Genomic DNA, 14,129 nt, shown 5'->3' on the forward strand with positions numbered 1-14,129 from the left:
AGGTCCTGCAGGTCAGGCAAGAGTTTTAGATCTTATCTGAGGGAAGTGCGGGGTGAGGGTTCGGACCAGGGCAGGGCCAGGATTGGATTTCTGGAAACTCTTAGCTGATAATAGCGGACTACTTAGCCGCCGTGAGCGGCTGGCATGGGGCTGGCTCAGGGACACACAGCCTCTCGCCAAGCGGGATAGCAGTCCCCGAGAGTCCTGCCAAGTCGCAGTTTATAAAGAGGAAGCGGGTCCCCTGGCCCCAGGGCTCTTGCTAACAAGGGACAGAACTGTGCCAGGCCAATCCAGGACCCTGGCGAGCTTGCTGGGGCACGGGCTGGGATGGCTCCATCACAGTCATGTCACGGCACACGGGGACCTTCCAGGAGTGGAGTGTCAGGGGCTGGGCCGGGGCATCTACTCCTTCTGCTTTATTTCTTCACCATCCTGGGCAGCCCGGATAGCTCCCCTCACCTCTGCATTCTGGGCAGAGGAAGAGGACAGAGGGGACATGTCCTCGCTCCTTAGGGACCGTGGGTTCTGCACACAAACTTTGGGACGACTTAGTCACGTGGTGTAGGCCACACCTTCCTGGTAACATTGTCTGCCCTCCACAGAAGCATGCAGGCCCTCGCTGATGACACGCAAGCCAGTATGTCTGCGCTGTCAATGAAATCTTTATTGATGGAGATTTCATCGTGTAGATGATCTAATCTCCACGATTCCCAAAGTATTAGATACTTCTTGCCGCCACAGGGGCTTGGGATGTGCCTCGGTGAGAGAGCTGTTGCCTAGCATGTGTGAGACTGTAGGTTTGATCCCTAGTAACTCAAAAGTAAATAAATACAGATGAAAAACATTTTTATGCTTTGAAGGCAGCGGGCCAGGTTTGTGCTCCGGGCTCTTGCTGGCTGACCCCTGCCCTAGAAGAAAAGAAGAACGGAGACTGCGACACCAGCAGCCGCTTCTGCCACGGGAAGGAGGCATAAGAGAAGTCACGTGGGAGCCCAGTGCCCCGGAAATAAAAAGTCCTGGGACTTCAGGGGTGGAGAACGAGGGGCCAGTGGTGTCGGACCCTGTCTACTGCCAGCTCACAGACTTTTGTCTTCTCTGAGAGGTGGGGGATGCGAGCAGAGCGGAGTGTGTGAACTTAATTTGGAGGCCAGAGTCTGCAGGGGTGTGGCTTTGCAGAGCTGGGGAATGGAACCCAGGGCCTCCTGTGTGCTAGGCAAGTGCTGTAACACTCTGCACTGCTTCAGCCTCTACCAGTTTCCCAGTGTCAAAGCACAGGAAGAGATGATTTCATTTTCCTATGTGATGGTTTGGATCAAAAACATCCCCCCGATAGTCTCCCGTGTCCGGAGGTGGGCTTTCAGGAGGTGACTGGAGCAGCAGGCCTGTAACTGAGTCCACTGATGGGTTAAGTCCATTGATATAATTTGGTGGTATCACTGGGAAGCCAGGAGGAGGGACCTGAAGGGAGCAAATGATGGCAGCACGACCTTGGGACAGTGGTGGTCTGTCCAGCTCCTTCTCTTCAGGTTGTTCTCCTCTCTCTGCTTTTGGCCACCATGAGGATTTCCTTGACAACTCCCATCCATGTGCTGTTCCTGCTTCATCTTTGGCCACAGCAAAATGAGCCAACTTACCATGGACTGGGAACACCTAAACCGTGAGCCAAAGTAAGCCTTTGCTCGCCTGAGTTCTCTTTCCCTGGCATTTGATCGCCACGTTGAAAAGCTGACTGGTGCACCATGGACCTCCTATTGGTAGCCTCCATAACAAAAATATTCTTGCATCTAATAGGTGATTTGCCTGAGCTAAATATTTTCACCCCACTTCCTCAATGGAGATGGTGCCTAGGAAGGGACTCAGGGACTCTGCACGATGTCCTTAGTCTCTGCCACTGTGACTGTCAGGAGAGCAATTTGAGGGACAGGTCCCAATGCGTGTTTCTGAATGGTGGCATCACCACCCCCAAGGACTTGCCAGAGTGCAAATCCTCAAGCACCCCTGTTATAGCTCGTATCCGTATGTCCCCTGAGAGCCTCATGTGCTCATAAGCAGGGCTTCTGGAAGGTGATGGTTTATGGGGCTCACAGCTGACTTGCTGTTAGGAGGCGGGGCTTGATTGGAAGAGGTGAGGCCTGATTGGCAGAGGCCACCCCTGGGGGCGTGGCCTGGAAGGGTTTCCCTCTCTCCACTGTTGCTCCCTTCTCTCTCCACTTCCTGTCCGCCATGCTGCCAGTAGCTCTTCTCCACCAGCCGCCCGTACCATGCCGTTCTGCCTCAGGCAGCCAAACACGGTCTGTAATTCTGAACCAAAGTAAACCTCTCCTCCCTTAAGTTGTGGGAGTCAGGTTATTGTGTCTCAGCAATGAGAAAGGGAGAAGACACCCTCCCCAGGCCCACAGGATCTGAAACCCGAGGGACAGGGCCTTGACACTGACTGTAACCAGCCTTCCAGATGCTTCCAGTGCAGTGGAAGTTTGGGAGCCACTGGGCTCAGGCCCTGGACCGCCATCCAGAAAAGCTTTGTTCTAATCCTGGGCCCGGGCTTCCCTGGCTTTGAGACCTTGAGCAAGTCAGCCCTCCCTATCCCCACCAAGTCCTTAGTATAACTGGTAGGGTTGGTTCTGGTAGCTGGAGGGGGGACCCTCTGGTCCCTCAAGGTCCCTCCAGGCCCAGCTCGGTCCTGGCCCACAGCAGGAAGCCAGCTCATGCTGGTGGGGACTCATGGCTGTTCTGTGCGGATGTCTGAGACCAGCCCTAACACTGAGGGGCTCCGGGTGGACCGCAGAGACTGCAGGGGCCATAAGCCTCCTCTCTTGAGCCTGAGACCATTCAGGGCCCCCCATAAGGCTCAAGGACGTGGGCCCCGCAGAACAGGCTCAGCTGGCCAAGGCACCGTCTAAGGGAGCTTGTGTGGACCCCCAGCCGTGGGTCCTTTTGCAGCCAGACCATGTTTCTCCTAAGGCCTCCGAGCGCAGAACTCACGACCTTGGCTTCCAACCTGGCTTTGCACCTAGCACTCCACATGACTCCAAGCAAGCCGGTCTCTCCTGCCTCAGTTTCCTGATCTGGCCCGCAGAGTCATGACATGCGCCTGGATTTGAAGCCTAAGGCGCAGAATGTGGTCAAGTCACAGGCAGGATGTCCCCAGTCTTCTGAGGGGGTGGCGCCTTGGGCTCCAGTTCCTGCGCCCCTCCTGCGCCTGTGGTCACCCTCACTGGCCCCTGCAGGGTGGCGGGGAAAGGGGGAAAGCTCCCTAAGCCGCCTAACAGGTCTCCCCAAAGGTTAGCAGCTTAAAGCAACAAATAGTACCACTGGGCTGGGGATTTAGCTCAGTGGCACAGCGCCTGCCCCACAAGCACAAGGTTGTGAGTTCGATTCCCGGTACCGGAAAAAAAAACAAATAGGACCATGTCAGCACTCCTGTGGGTCAGGAACCCAGGCCTGGCCCACAGGGTCCTCTGTTTCATAGTGTCCCTGGGACTGCCACAGCTGGGCGGGTCTGTAGTCAGAAATGGGTCATTTGCCTGTGCTGCTGGCAGAGCCGCAGCTCCTCTTGGGCACGACTGGCCTCACTGACTATTGGTCAGAGGCCTCCCTCAGGTCCTTGTCACTTGCGCTTCTCCCTGGGGGAACTCACAGCACAGTGGCCAGTGGGTGGCTTCCCCAAAGACAGCCAGAGGGTGCCCAGCAGGAAAGCCACAGTGCTTTTGTAACCTAATATCAGTGGTGACATCACATCATTTGCTGTCTTCTATTGGCTACAAGCCAGGTACCAGCCCCACCTTCCCGGACTGGGAAGGGTCACACTAGGGCATTAATAGCAGGAAGGGGACCAACCACAACTGCCAAGCCTGCTCTGGGTGTGGCCCCAAGCTGGAGGGAGCTCTAACTGGAGGGAGGCCTTGGGTCAGGCCAGAGGTGGGGTTCCCAAGACAAGGCCCCCCGCTGCCTGCCCAGTGCATCTTTATCTCCATAGCCTCCTGTCGGATGGCAGGGGCTGTGCAGCCACCAGGCCAGGCACTGCATTCCAGGCCGGGCACTTAACATTCCAGAGGCTTGGGCTAATTAGTGCCTGGCTCCGCCCAGGCCTGGACCACCCAGCTCTGGCTCCATGGCTTGGCCAAGGGACGCCCAAGGCTTCGGGCCACTTGAGAGGCCCACAGATGGACCAGATGTAACCAGGGTCACATAGCAACGAGTCGGGGGAACGTTGAGCTGAAGGCTGGGTCCTTTCAGGCAGAGCTCGTGGGCAGGTGGTAGACATGGCCAGATCCTTGCGCTGGGCTTCCAGGGTGTGAGCGGATTAGAGTAGACCTCAGGCAAGGGACTGCTCTCAGAGCCACTGCTTGCTCATCTGCAAAGGGAACTTTCCAGAGATCCCAGAGCCTGTGAGGAAGCCTCTTCCCCTGACCAAATTCAGCTAGGCCCTCGGAGTCTCCTTTTTGACTACGCCGCACGCTGAGGCCTGGCCTCCAGCCAGCCTGGGCATTTTCAGCAAGAGTCACCCTTCCTCCCTGTCCCTTCTTTGTAGCCGTGTGGCAGCGCATGGCTGTAATCCAGCACTCGGGGAGGCTGAGGCAGGAGAAGCCTAGGTTCCAAGTCAGCATGGGCAATGTGGCAACCTAGCCAGACCCTGTCTCAAAATAAAAAGAAAAGTAGAGAGGGCTAAGGATGTAGCTCCGTGTGAAGGCCCTGGGTTCAGTCCCCAGTACAGAAAGAAGGGGGGGCAGGGGAGAGGAAGCTCCCTGGGGAGCGGTCAGCCAGCGGCACACACCAGGCCACCAGCACAGCCCACATCTCGTGTCCCCTGTGGTCCCATCACTGTGAGCAGCCCCGTGTCCCCCGTAGGTGGAGAAAGGATCGCAGGACCTGACCAGGCTGAGCTGGGGACACGCCACGGGGGGGGGGGGGGGGGGGTGCAGGCTGCACAGCTGGAACGAGACTCGTGCTCAGGACTGCTGCCGAGAGGGGGGGGGGGGGGGGCCGCAGGTGACTTGCGGGTACCGAGCTGTGCTTCCCAAACGCCAGCCCGCACTGCTGGCCCTCAGGGTTTGCTCGGGCTCTGTGGACCCTGAGTGGCGCTGGTTTGAGCCCGACCCCTCCAAGGCCTCTCCTCGCCTGCTGCCTCCCGCCTGGCCCAGTGCCCGGTCCCAGGGCCCCTCCGCCCGCGCTGTTTGCATTCCTGGGGCCTGCGTCACCCTGGACAGCGGGCGTGTCTACACGGCCCGCCACCCCTTGCTGCTGGCCTCCTGGGCCGGGCCGGGTGGCCACGCCGTCACTCGGCAGGCCCGTGACTCACCCTTCCCCCCGGGTTCCGGGAAATGCCCTCCCCTGCCCCACTCAGCTTTCTTCTGCTCTAATGAGATGTTCGCTGCAAACTCTATGGCAACCCCAGGGCAGGGGAGCTGGGAGGGGGAGGCCAAGTACATGCCCAGGAGGGGCCCCGAGGGCTCCCACTACACACCCTCGCACACGCGTGCACACGCATTCCCACCCGCTTGGCAGCCCTGGCCTGAGCCCCCAGCCCGCCTCGGAGCTGTGGTCCAGAAGGGCCAGCCCCAGAAATGCTTGCTTTTATTAAAAAGGAATGGGCCCACAAAGGCACAACTGTAGGAAAGGTTGTAATTTGCCCAAATAAAACTTAATTTGATCCATGAAATAGCTGTGGTTTATTGTGTAATAGATGTGCTATGTGTTTCGATTTAATAGAAGCCAATATAATAGGGGGCCGGTGGGGACCTCAAGGGGCTGCTCCTTCCCTGTGCACAGTAGGGCTACACTGCGGCGCTGGCGGCCAGGCCCTGACCGAACAGGACAGAGAAGGGCTGCTGGGACCGCGGGCCAGGCCGCAGAGGCTCTCGGGAGACAGCCCCACGGCACGGGGGGAAGAGAGCAGGAAAGCACGAAAATCATCCTTTTTCCAAAGCAAGGCTGCGGTGAGTGTGGGGAGGGGGCATGGGGCCGGGCTCACTGTGGGGCTGCTGGGGAAAGAGGGCCGGGCCTGTCCCTCCGAGTGTGCAAGGGGTCCCTGGAGAGGGGTGGTGGGTACTGGCCGGGGTGGTGGGGAGCTGGGGGTGGGGCTCGCTACGATTGTGGGTGTTGCCCTAAGCACTTCCTGTGCGAGATCGAGTTTAATCCTCACAACAGCCTACGCAGCAGGTACAGCAGGCCCACTTTTAGTGAGGAAACTGAGGCAGGGGTGATGGTTTGCCTGGTATCACAGTTAGCTTTGACTATGCTGCCTCCTGTGACTGGGGACATACCCACCACCGGCCTGTATAAACCCCATCTCCCAGGTCTTCCTGGGGCTCCGATCCAGGATCTGGGGTGCTCCTAGCTCACTAACTCACTCTGCCAATTGTGTGATTTCCTTCAAAAAGGTCTTGGCTCCATTCAACCTAGGACAAACTCCTGAACCTCAGGTTTCTCATTTGTAAGATGAAGATATTCACACAGAGGCCACTGTGAAAGTTAGATGAGATTGCATATAAAAAGAGCATAAACCAGGGCCTGGCATTTAGTAGGCACTCCTTAAAGGCATATGTTTCTAATAAGCTCCACTGAGAATACCCTATGTCAGGCAAGCACTGGACATTACTTGGGAAGCAGACAGAACAAGGTGGATTTGAATCCCAAGTCTCCAGTTTAGTCACCAACTATGTGGACAGGTACTTTCTACCTCTCTGAGTTGGTTTCACCATTTAAACACAGACCATAATTTTTTTAAAATTTTTTTTTTTTGAGACAGGGTTTCACTATGTGGCCCAGGCTGACCTCAAACTCATGGCAATCCTGCTGCCTCAGCCTCCTGAGCGCTGGGATTACAGGCGTGCACGACCACACACGTTTTTATGAGCCTGCCTTGCCACTGAATGGCACACAGCATTCACTGTATTTCTGATTACACCCCGTAAGAGGCCTTTCCAGGCCTGAGTCAGAAAGCAGCAAGAAAAATGGGACAAGTGTGCTCAAAGCGAGAGGGAGGATTTCGAGGGGGCTGAAGGGCGATGTGCCTTTCACCGTAAGAAAAATGTTAAACACTGTCTATGTTGATCACTCCTTGTACAAACTTGAATTACACAAAGCGTGGGCCCCAGAAATGTCTAAGCGGGGCTTCAGCTTGGTTGTGGAGGCTGTTTTTGTAATTATGATTTATAATGAAGTTTAATATAATAAAGATACTGCATGACTTGTGTAGAAAATTTGAAAAAAATGTGGGAAACTATAAGAGAAAACCAATACAGACAGCATCCCTCACTCCAGTACTCACAGATTCGCTGGTTGTATTTTTTGTTTTTGGTTTTTTTTTCCGGTACTGGGAATCAAACTCACGACCCTGCGCTGGCCAGGCAGGCACTGTGCCGCTGAGCTAAATCCCCAGCCCCTCGCTGGTTGTATTTTATATTCACGTAGACGTGTATTGACAGCATCATATTAATACACATATGATGTGTATTATTATGATAATTAATTAATATACACATATTAATACACACAATATGATAATTAATTATCATTATCATGTGTATGTACAATTATCGTGTATAATTATTATTATTATACACATAATATGATAATTAATATGATAATTAATTAATACACATATTAGTACACATAAATTCAGCACCTTATACATGCCAGGACAAATTTAGCACCTGTGCATTATCTATGCATAGATGAAGCATCTTATTACATAGATGTAGATTTATCGTCTACTTTTTTTTTCATTCAACATCACAAAATGATGTGTTTTTTTCCATATAATTAAAAACACTCTAAAATGTGATATTTTTCTTCATTAAAAATAACCTATGCTGGGCCAGGGATATAGCTCGGCATAAGTGCCTGCCTGGCAAGCACAAGGTCCAGAGTTTGATTCCTGGTACCAAAAAAAAAAAAAAAAAAAATTTTTTAAAATAACCTATGCCTAGGATAACTTAATCAGTGCAGAAAAATGGAAAGTGGAGAAGAAGAAAGAAACCCCTTCTGCCCCAATTTGTGCTTCCTTTCCCCAGGCATAATTGCCAGTAACAATTACACAGGATTTTTTTTTTTTAGGCTGGGGGATGTCTCTAATTCCAGCTACTCAGGAGGCTGAAGCAGGAAGATCGCAAGCTCGATGCCAGCCTGAGCAGCTTAGTGAGACCCTGTCTGGAAGTAAAAAAGGGCTGGGGATGCAGCTTAGTGGGACTGCCCTATGTCCGATCATTGGTACGCCCTAAAAAATATATTAAACAGGATTTTTAAAGGCTACATAATATTTTGGCATGTATGCCACCTTCTTGTAATTTCTTGTTATTAGACATTCAGACCACATCAGAATTTTTTTTTCTATTATTAGAAAAGCAGCTGGGTGTGGTGGGGTACATTTGTAATCCCAGCACCTGGGAGGCTGAGGCAGGGGAATTGTCGTGAGTTAAAGGCCAGCCTGTACTATGTAGTTGAGATCCTGTCTCAAAAACAAACAAACCAAAAAAAAAAAAAAAAGAAAAGAAAGAAAAAGAAACACGTCTCAGGAAAGCTCCCCAGAGGCAGAATTACTGGAACAAAGGGCATCCATTTTTTCCTTTTTTGAGAAACGTTATTATGTTGCCCAGGGGATCCCCAAGCCCCTAGGCTCAAGAACATGAACATCTATAAGGCTTCAGTCTTTTCCGAAGTTGAGAAACTCATTTCCCAAGCCAGCCCCATGCACACTGAAGGACAATGTGCCATTCTGCTCCTGTTAGGTGTCACTTTAACCCCACGACATGGAGCACAACTTTTGGGGGGAGGGTGACAGTAATAGGGATGAACTCAGGGCCTCCCACATACGAGGTAAGCACTGTGCCACTGAAATACATCCACAACCCTTTTCAATTTCAATCTTATTTTGAGACAAGTTCATGCTAAATTGTGCTTTGGATCCTTCTGCCTCAGCCTCCTGAGTGCTGGGACCACAGGTGCGTGCCATCACGGCTGCCAGCAGTGCTTTTCAACTTCTGTTTGTCGAGCACTCACCACGTGCCTGGCCCCTCAGCCTCCTGCTTGGGGACACAAACACCAGCACTACCCAGCTACGGTCCTCAAGCAGCAACCAAGCAAGGGGGAAATCAAACCGCTAAACGTCAAACCGCAGGGGAGGCCTCAAGGGCAGCACCCAGCTACAGCAAGGGAGAGAGGGTTAGGGCCTGAGTCCCAGAGGAAGGGACTGAGATGTCAAGGAACTGAGAGAAACCAAGGCACACAAGCAATAGGTAACCCAAACTGGGTGGTGCACACCTGTAATCTCAGCTGCTCCAGAGGCTGAGGCAGGAGGGTGGCAGTTGAGTTGAGCCCAGCTTGGGTGACTTAGTGAGAATGTCTGAAAATTAAAAATTAACAGATCTGGGGTGTAGAGCAGTACTCCTTGGGTTCAATCCCCAGTATAGCAGCAAAACAAAACAGTACAGCAGGGCCAGGGGCAGCTGGCCCGGAGGCACCTGGCCCCGGTCACTTCAGGGGAAGACTCTGGATTCCTCTGCATACGAAGGTGGTTCATAGGCGACCCCAGGCCAGGAGGCCATTCTGTTCTCTCCACCCAGCCTCTAGGGAGCCCCACATCTCCCTTGGGGCCATCCTTAGCCCCCAGCAGTGCTGTCTGCAGCATCTGCAGCTGCTCAGAGCAGCGTCCTGCTCCGAGCCCCTCTGTCCCCCATCCTCTGCTACGAGAACTCGGCCCTCTCCAGATGCCCCAGGGAAGCAGGGCTGGGGAGCCCGGTGGGCACTCCAAGCTCACCCAGCCTCTGAGCCTCCCAAGGACGCTGTCCAGGCAGGGCTCAGACTGAGACAGGAAAGCTGCGGGCCAGAGCCATGGGCCTGAGAGGCTCCCAGCCCCGTGTGGGTACCAGAACCCAAGTGCTGGCTCAGAGCCGGCAGACCCAGGGCCACCACCGGGCTGTGTGACCTCAGGCCACGGCTTAGCTCTGCAGTTGTCTCTCTGTGACAAAGCATTTGGCAGGCCCTGAGGCGTCTCCTGGGCAGGTGACGAGCAAGGTTACCCGGGCCCCTTACCTGGGCCTTCAGGGCCCCAGACCAGCGCGTGGATCCCCACCTCCAGGCAGGTGGCAGCAGTCAGGAGCTGGGCTAGCACGCACCTTTTCCTGTAACTTCTCAGGTTTTTGGTAAAGTTAAGGCAAACGGCAGTCAAATCCTGGAAAGCAACGTGCCCAGGACACAGGTTCATTTCCAGGATCATAACACCGTGGCTGGAACGGGCTGATCTGACTGGAACGGCATCACCACAACCTGGAACAGTGTCCTGAGCAGTGATAGCCACAAGAGAAGGGCCAAAAATTTGAGGTATTCATCTGCCGTCACCAGGCAGGGGCCAGGCCCCCAGGAGGCAGCCAGGCCAGCTTCGCGCAGGAGTCAGGAGTCTGGAATGCGGCGGCAGAAACGGAGTCCTTGGCTTCATGCTGGTCTATGCGGGGCAGGTGTGGCTATGCCTGGGAGGTGACAGGTCCAGGCAGTAATGGGGACAGGCGTCTCCAAGGGGACCCACACAGGTCAATCAGCAGCTTCCACTCGTTTCTGGTCCAAGGCCCCAAAGAGGGGGCATGGTTCATCCGCCAGGCCGTGGTTTTCCAAGCGATGGACGAACCAAGCCACTGGCTATGTACAGGAGTCAGGAGAAATATGCCAAGCTTGAGCAGGCACCCATTGGCCAGAGCCAGGAGAACACACTGAGTTCTGGCCCTGGCTAGGAGACGGTGCCCACCTCTTTGTCCGCACAGCTGGCACGGAGGCTGAAGGGCCACAGCGGCTCGGAGGGCACCACTGCACTGGGGCTCGGCGCAAGCATCTGCAAACCAAGTGAGAGCATTTAGGGGAGCCTCTGTGAACCCCGGCGGAGCCAGCAGTTTCAATTTGGGGAGTGCACTGGGGAGCAAGGGCTTCCCAAAGGCCAGCGCATCCCCGAGGCCACCGGTCACCATCTCGTGGGTGAGATGGGGTGGGCCTCTGGTTCTGATTGAGCCACCCCAGCTGGGAACATCAGGTCACACGGTCAAAAGGCCTCTGTGGGTCAGGGGTCCAGTGTCTGAGAGCGCCCAGTAGCAAGCTTTAAAAGGGTGCGCCTGGTAGCGAGGGTGAGTCCCAAACTCTGCTTCAGTGAGCAAGGTCACTCCCTCCTGCCTCCCTTCCTGGATAGCTTTTCTCCCTCCAGAGACTCCTGGGGTCAGGAAAATGCAGGCATCTGGTCAGCAGTGCCCACCAGTCACCGGGTGGACGCGCACTGCCTCCCGTGGTGCAAAGGACCATGGGAGTTTCCCATTCTGCCCCTGAGCCCCTCTCGGACCCATTAACTCAGGGTGGCGGTTTGTCTGCCAGTCTCCAGAGACCAATAAAAGTTTGAGTCTCTCCCTTCCCCAGGTTTCTCGGTCTGCTTGGAGCTGAGCACCTGAACTTCGGCCTTCTTGGGGACATAGGGACTCCAGCCCCAGCCCAGTCCTTCAAGCAGCTGAGGCTGGGTTGGCGGTGGCAGAAGGAGAGGTCAGGGGTGACCAGGAGCCATAGCCACGCCGGCGTCTGGCGGGGGCTGTGGGATTGATGCCCACATGCCAAGCTGGGACGGTTCCCAGAGAGTGACAGCTTCTGAAGGAAGTCACCTGGAGCCTTGCTGGCTGTTAGCAATGTGGCGTTTTTAAATCTTTGTCGGGGCTCAACACAAGGGTTCGGGCGATGGACTGACGGCAGCAGTGGCTCTAGCTCTCCTTGGTCCATTTCTTACTCTCCCATGGGTCACCGCTGGAATTAGACACGCACCGAGCTTCCTCTGGGAATTTGTCTCAGGGCGATTCCCCAAGCAGGCCGAAATCCCTGTTGTAAGAGAAAACGGAACAAAAACCCTGAGCCCTTTACTATCACCACCAAATAGACCTGGAGTTGGGGCGGTGGGCTGCAGGAGGGCCGTTATCTGTCCTTCAGATCACCCCTGCCCCACCCTCCCACGTCCCCGTGGGCGTGGCCCAAGTGCTAATGGTGCCAGGTCCTGCCCGCAGCAGTGGCCTAGTGTCCCTCCCCGTCTGGTCTCAGGTCCGGGGCCAGCTCTGCGGCTGCTAGCTGAGAGGCAGGGGCACCCTCTTCCACCCACCCCCGCTCAAATCCTCGTTGTCCTCCATGCAGGAGGACTTGGGCCTGACCACGGTCGCTCTAGTGCCCCCGCCTCACCAAAATGGGCCTTGAGGAGTCTGGGGTTATGCCTCCTTTGCAAGATAAAAAGGGAAACTGTGCTAAAAAAAATACAGTAAGTGTTTAAAAATTTTTTTTAAATTTATTACCGTAAAAGACATACTGCCACGAGTCCCCCTTGCTTCGTTCGAGCACGTTTATCCCATCACTCTGGCCACTTTCTGAAGCAGTTCTGGAAGTCCTCTTTCGAGAGGGTCTTTGGTTGTGCTGCTGGGCTGCTTCAATGTCCTAAAGTGACTCCAGCCGTTTACCTTTCATGGTCATTTTGACTCTGGGGAAGAGGCAGGAGTCCCACAGCGTGAGATCTGGTGACTAAGGTGGAGGGGGACACACATGTGTTATTTGACAAAAATTGCAGCAAACGGCCGCTCCCTCCAGCAGTGGCAGCTCAGGAACGCAGCTGTGCCCAGCGGAGCTCCCACGGCCCTGCGGATGTCCACTTCCCTGCGTCTCTCCTCGCCCCAGCCACGGGAAATCCAAGGCCAGGCTCGCTCCACAAGCCTTTGGTTTCTGTCACCTGGTCCGACGCACCAGGGTCTAGAATGGGTCACAGAAGCCTGATGGCGTCTCCTGCTTGGGCCAGGCACGGGTCGGCCAGAGCCCTCCCCTTGTGGAGCACCCAGCTCGGACTCAAGGAGGCAGAGCAGACGTGGGGACGGATCAGCCTCAGCGGAAGCTGCTGCACCCTGTGCCGACACCCTGCAGGCTTTGAGGGCTCCGATCACCAGGGCTGGTGTGTGGTGCGGGGTCTTAGCTGTAGGCCTTGATGAGACCAGCGGACCCGGAGTTCACACCTCAGATCCCCTGAGTCTCTCCACCCCAGGGTGAAGAGAGCCCAGGAGCTTCCAAACTGACACAGGACCATCCAGCATCCTGGGGACCTGACATGAGTTTGACATTCATTGACACTGTAGACAGAATAAAGGAGGGGATTTGTGGAGTCAAAATAGTCACCATCGTGACTAGGAAGGGCAAACTCGCTTATTCCTTCTACAGAGGAGAAAAGAGAAGAGCAAGAGGCTCACCGTTAAAGGGTTGGCTTCAAGCCAGGTGTGGTGGTGCATGCCTCTGATCCCAGCACTCAGGAGGCTGAGACAGGAGGATCCTCCATGAGTTTGAGGCCAGCCTGGGCTACATACTGTGTTCAAGGCCACCTTGAACTATACAGTGAGACCCTGTCTCAAGAAACACACCAAAAAAACCTCCCAATGAAATTAAGGCCAAAAAAAAAAAAAGATGGCTCTAACGAAGCAGATAAAATAGAGCAAGCTAAAAAAAGAAATGAAAGAGGCAAAAGTACAATGAGGAAAAAGAAATTTTGAAAAGGTTTCTAAAACAACTCAAAAAGAAGTGGGAAGATTTGAGAAGGGACTAAAAGACTTTAAAACTGTTATCATCAAGCATTTGGAATCATTAGTACAAAACCAGCCATAGCTAGACAGGGATTTAGCTCAGGGATGCAGCTCCTGCCTGGCAAGCGCAAGGTTCTGAGTTCAATTCCCAGTACAAAAAAAAAAAAAAAAAACACAGCTGATAAAATCCCCAGGCTTTCCCACCTGAAGCTAAAGCCACTGCCCAGCACTGAGATTACTCCTGTTAGAAAGACACTGGACTCCACAGCAAAATCATTTAAAACCATCCGTCTGCCTGTCTTAGTTACTTTGCTGGGATTAACTTCCTCTCACAAGTTAAAAGGAAAGGTTTATTTTTGCCCACAGTCTGCAGAGGTTTCAGTCCATAGTCAGCTGGCTCCAAGGCAGGGTGGCACGGCAGAGGGGCATCTGGAGGAGAAACAGTCCATGGCAGAGCAGGCAGGAAGCAAGACTTTCTTTTTCTTTCTTTCTTTCTTTCTTTCTTTCTTTCTTTCTTTCTTTCTTTCTTTCTTTCTTTCTTTCTTTCTTCCTTCCTTCCTTCCTTCC

General features: G+C 54.1%; 1 long non-coding RNA gene across 2 annotated transcripts in view; it reads right to left on the reverse strand.

Annotated features, from left to right (window-relative positions):
- Positions 1 to 9,664: 9,664 nt before the first annotated feature.
- The window catches only part of LOC102027252, a 5,653-nt gene continuing 1,188 nt past the window's right edge, over positions 9,665 to 14,129 (reverse strand). The window contains exons 2-4 of one of the 2 annotated variants that reach the window (XR_001235849.1): positions 12,300 to 12,481; positions 11,628 to 11,838; positions 9,665 to 10,822 (exon numbers count right to left, since the gene is read on the reverse strand). This is a non-coding gene — a long non-coding RNA (uncharacterized LOC102027252). Of the gene's footprint in view, positions 10,823 to 11,627; positions 11,839 to 12,299; positions 13,049 to 14,129 lie in introns of those variants that run through there. The other variant, XR_262541.2, reaches the window with a different exon arrangement.

This window comes from Chinchilla lanigera, unplaced genomic scaffold (genome assembly GCF_000276665.1).
Source record: "Chinchilla lanigera isolate Chin_1 unplaced genomic scaffold, ChiLan1.0 scaffold00049, whole genome shotgun sequence".
Taxonomy (NCBI): Eukaryota; Metazoa; Chordata; class Mammalia; order Rodentia; family Chinchillidae; genus Chinchilla; species Chinchilla lanigera.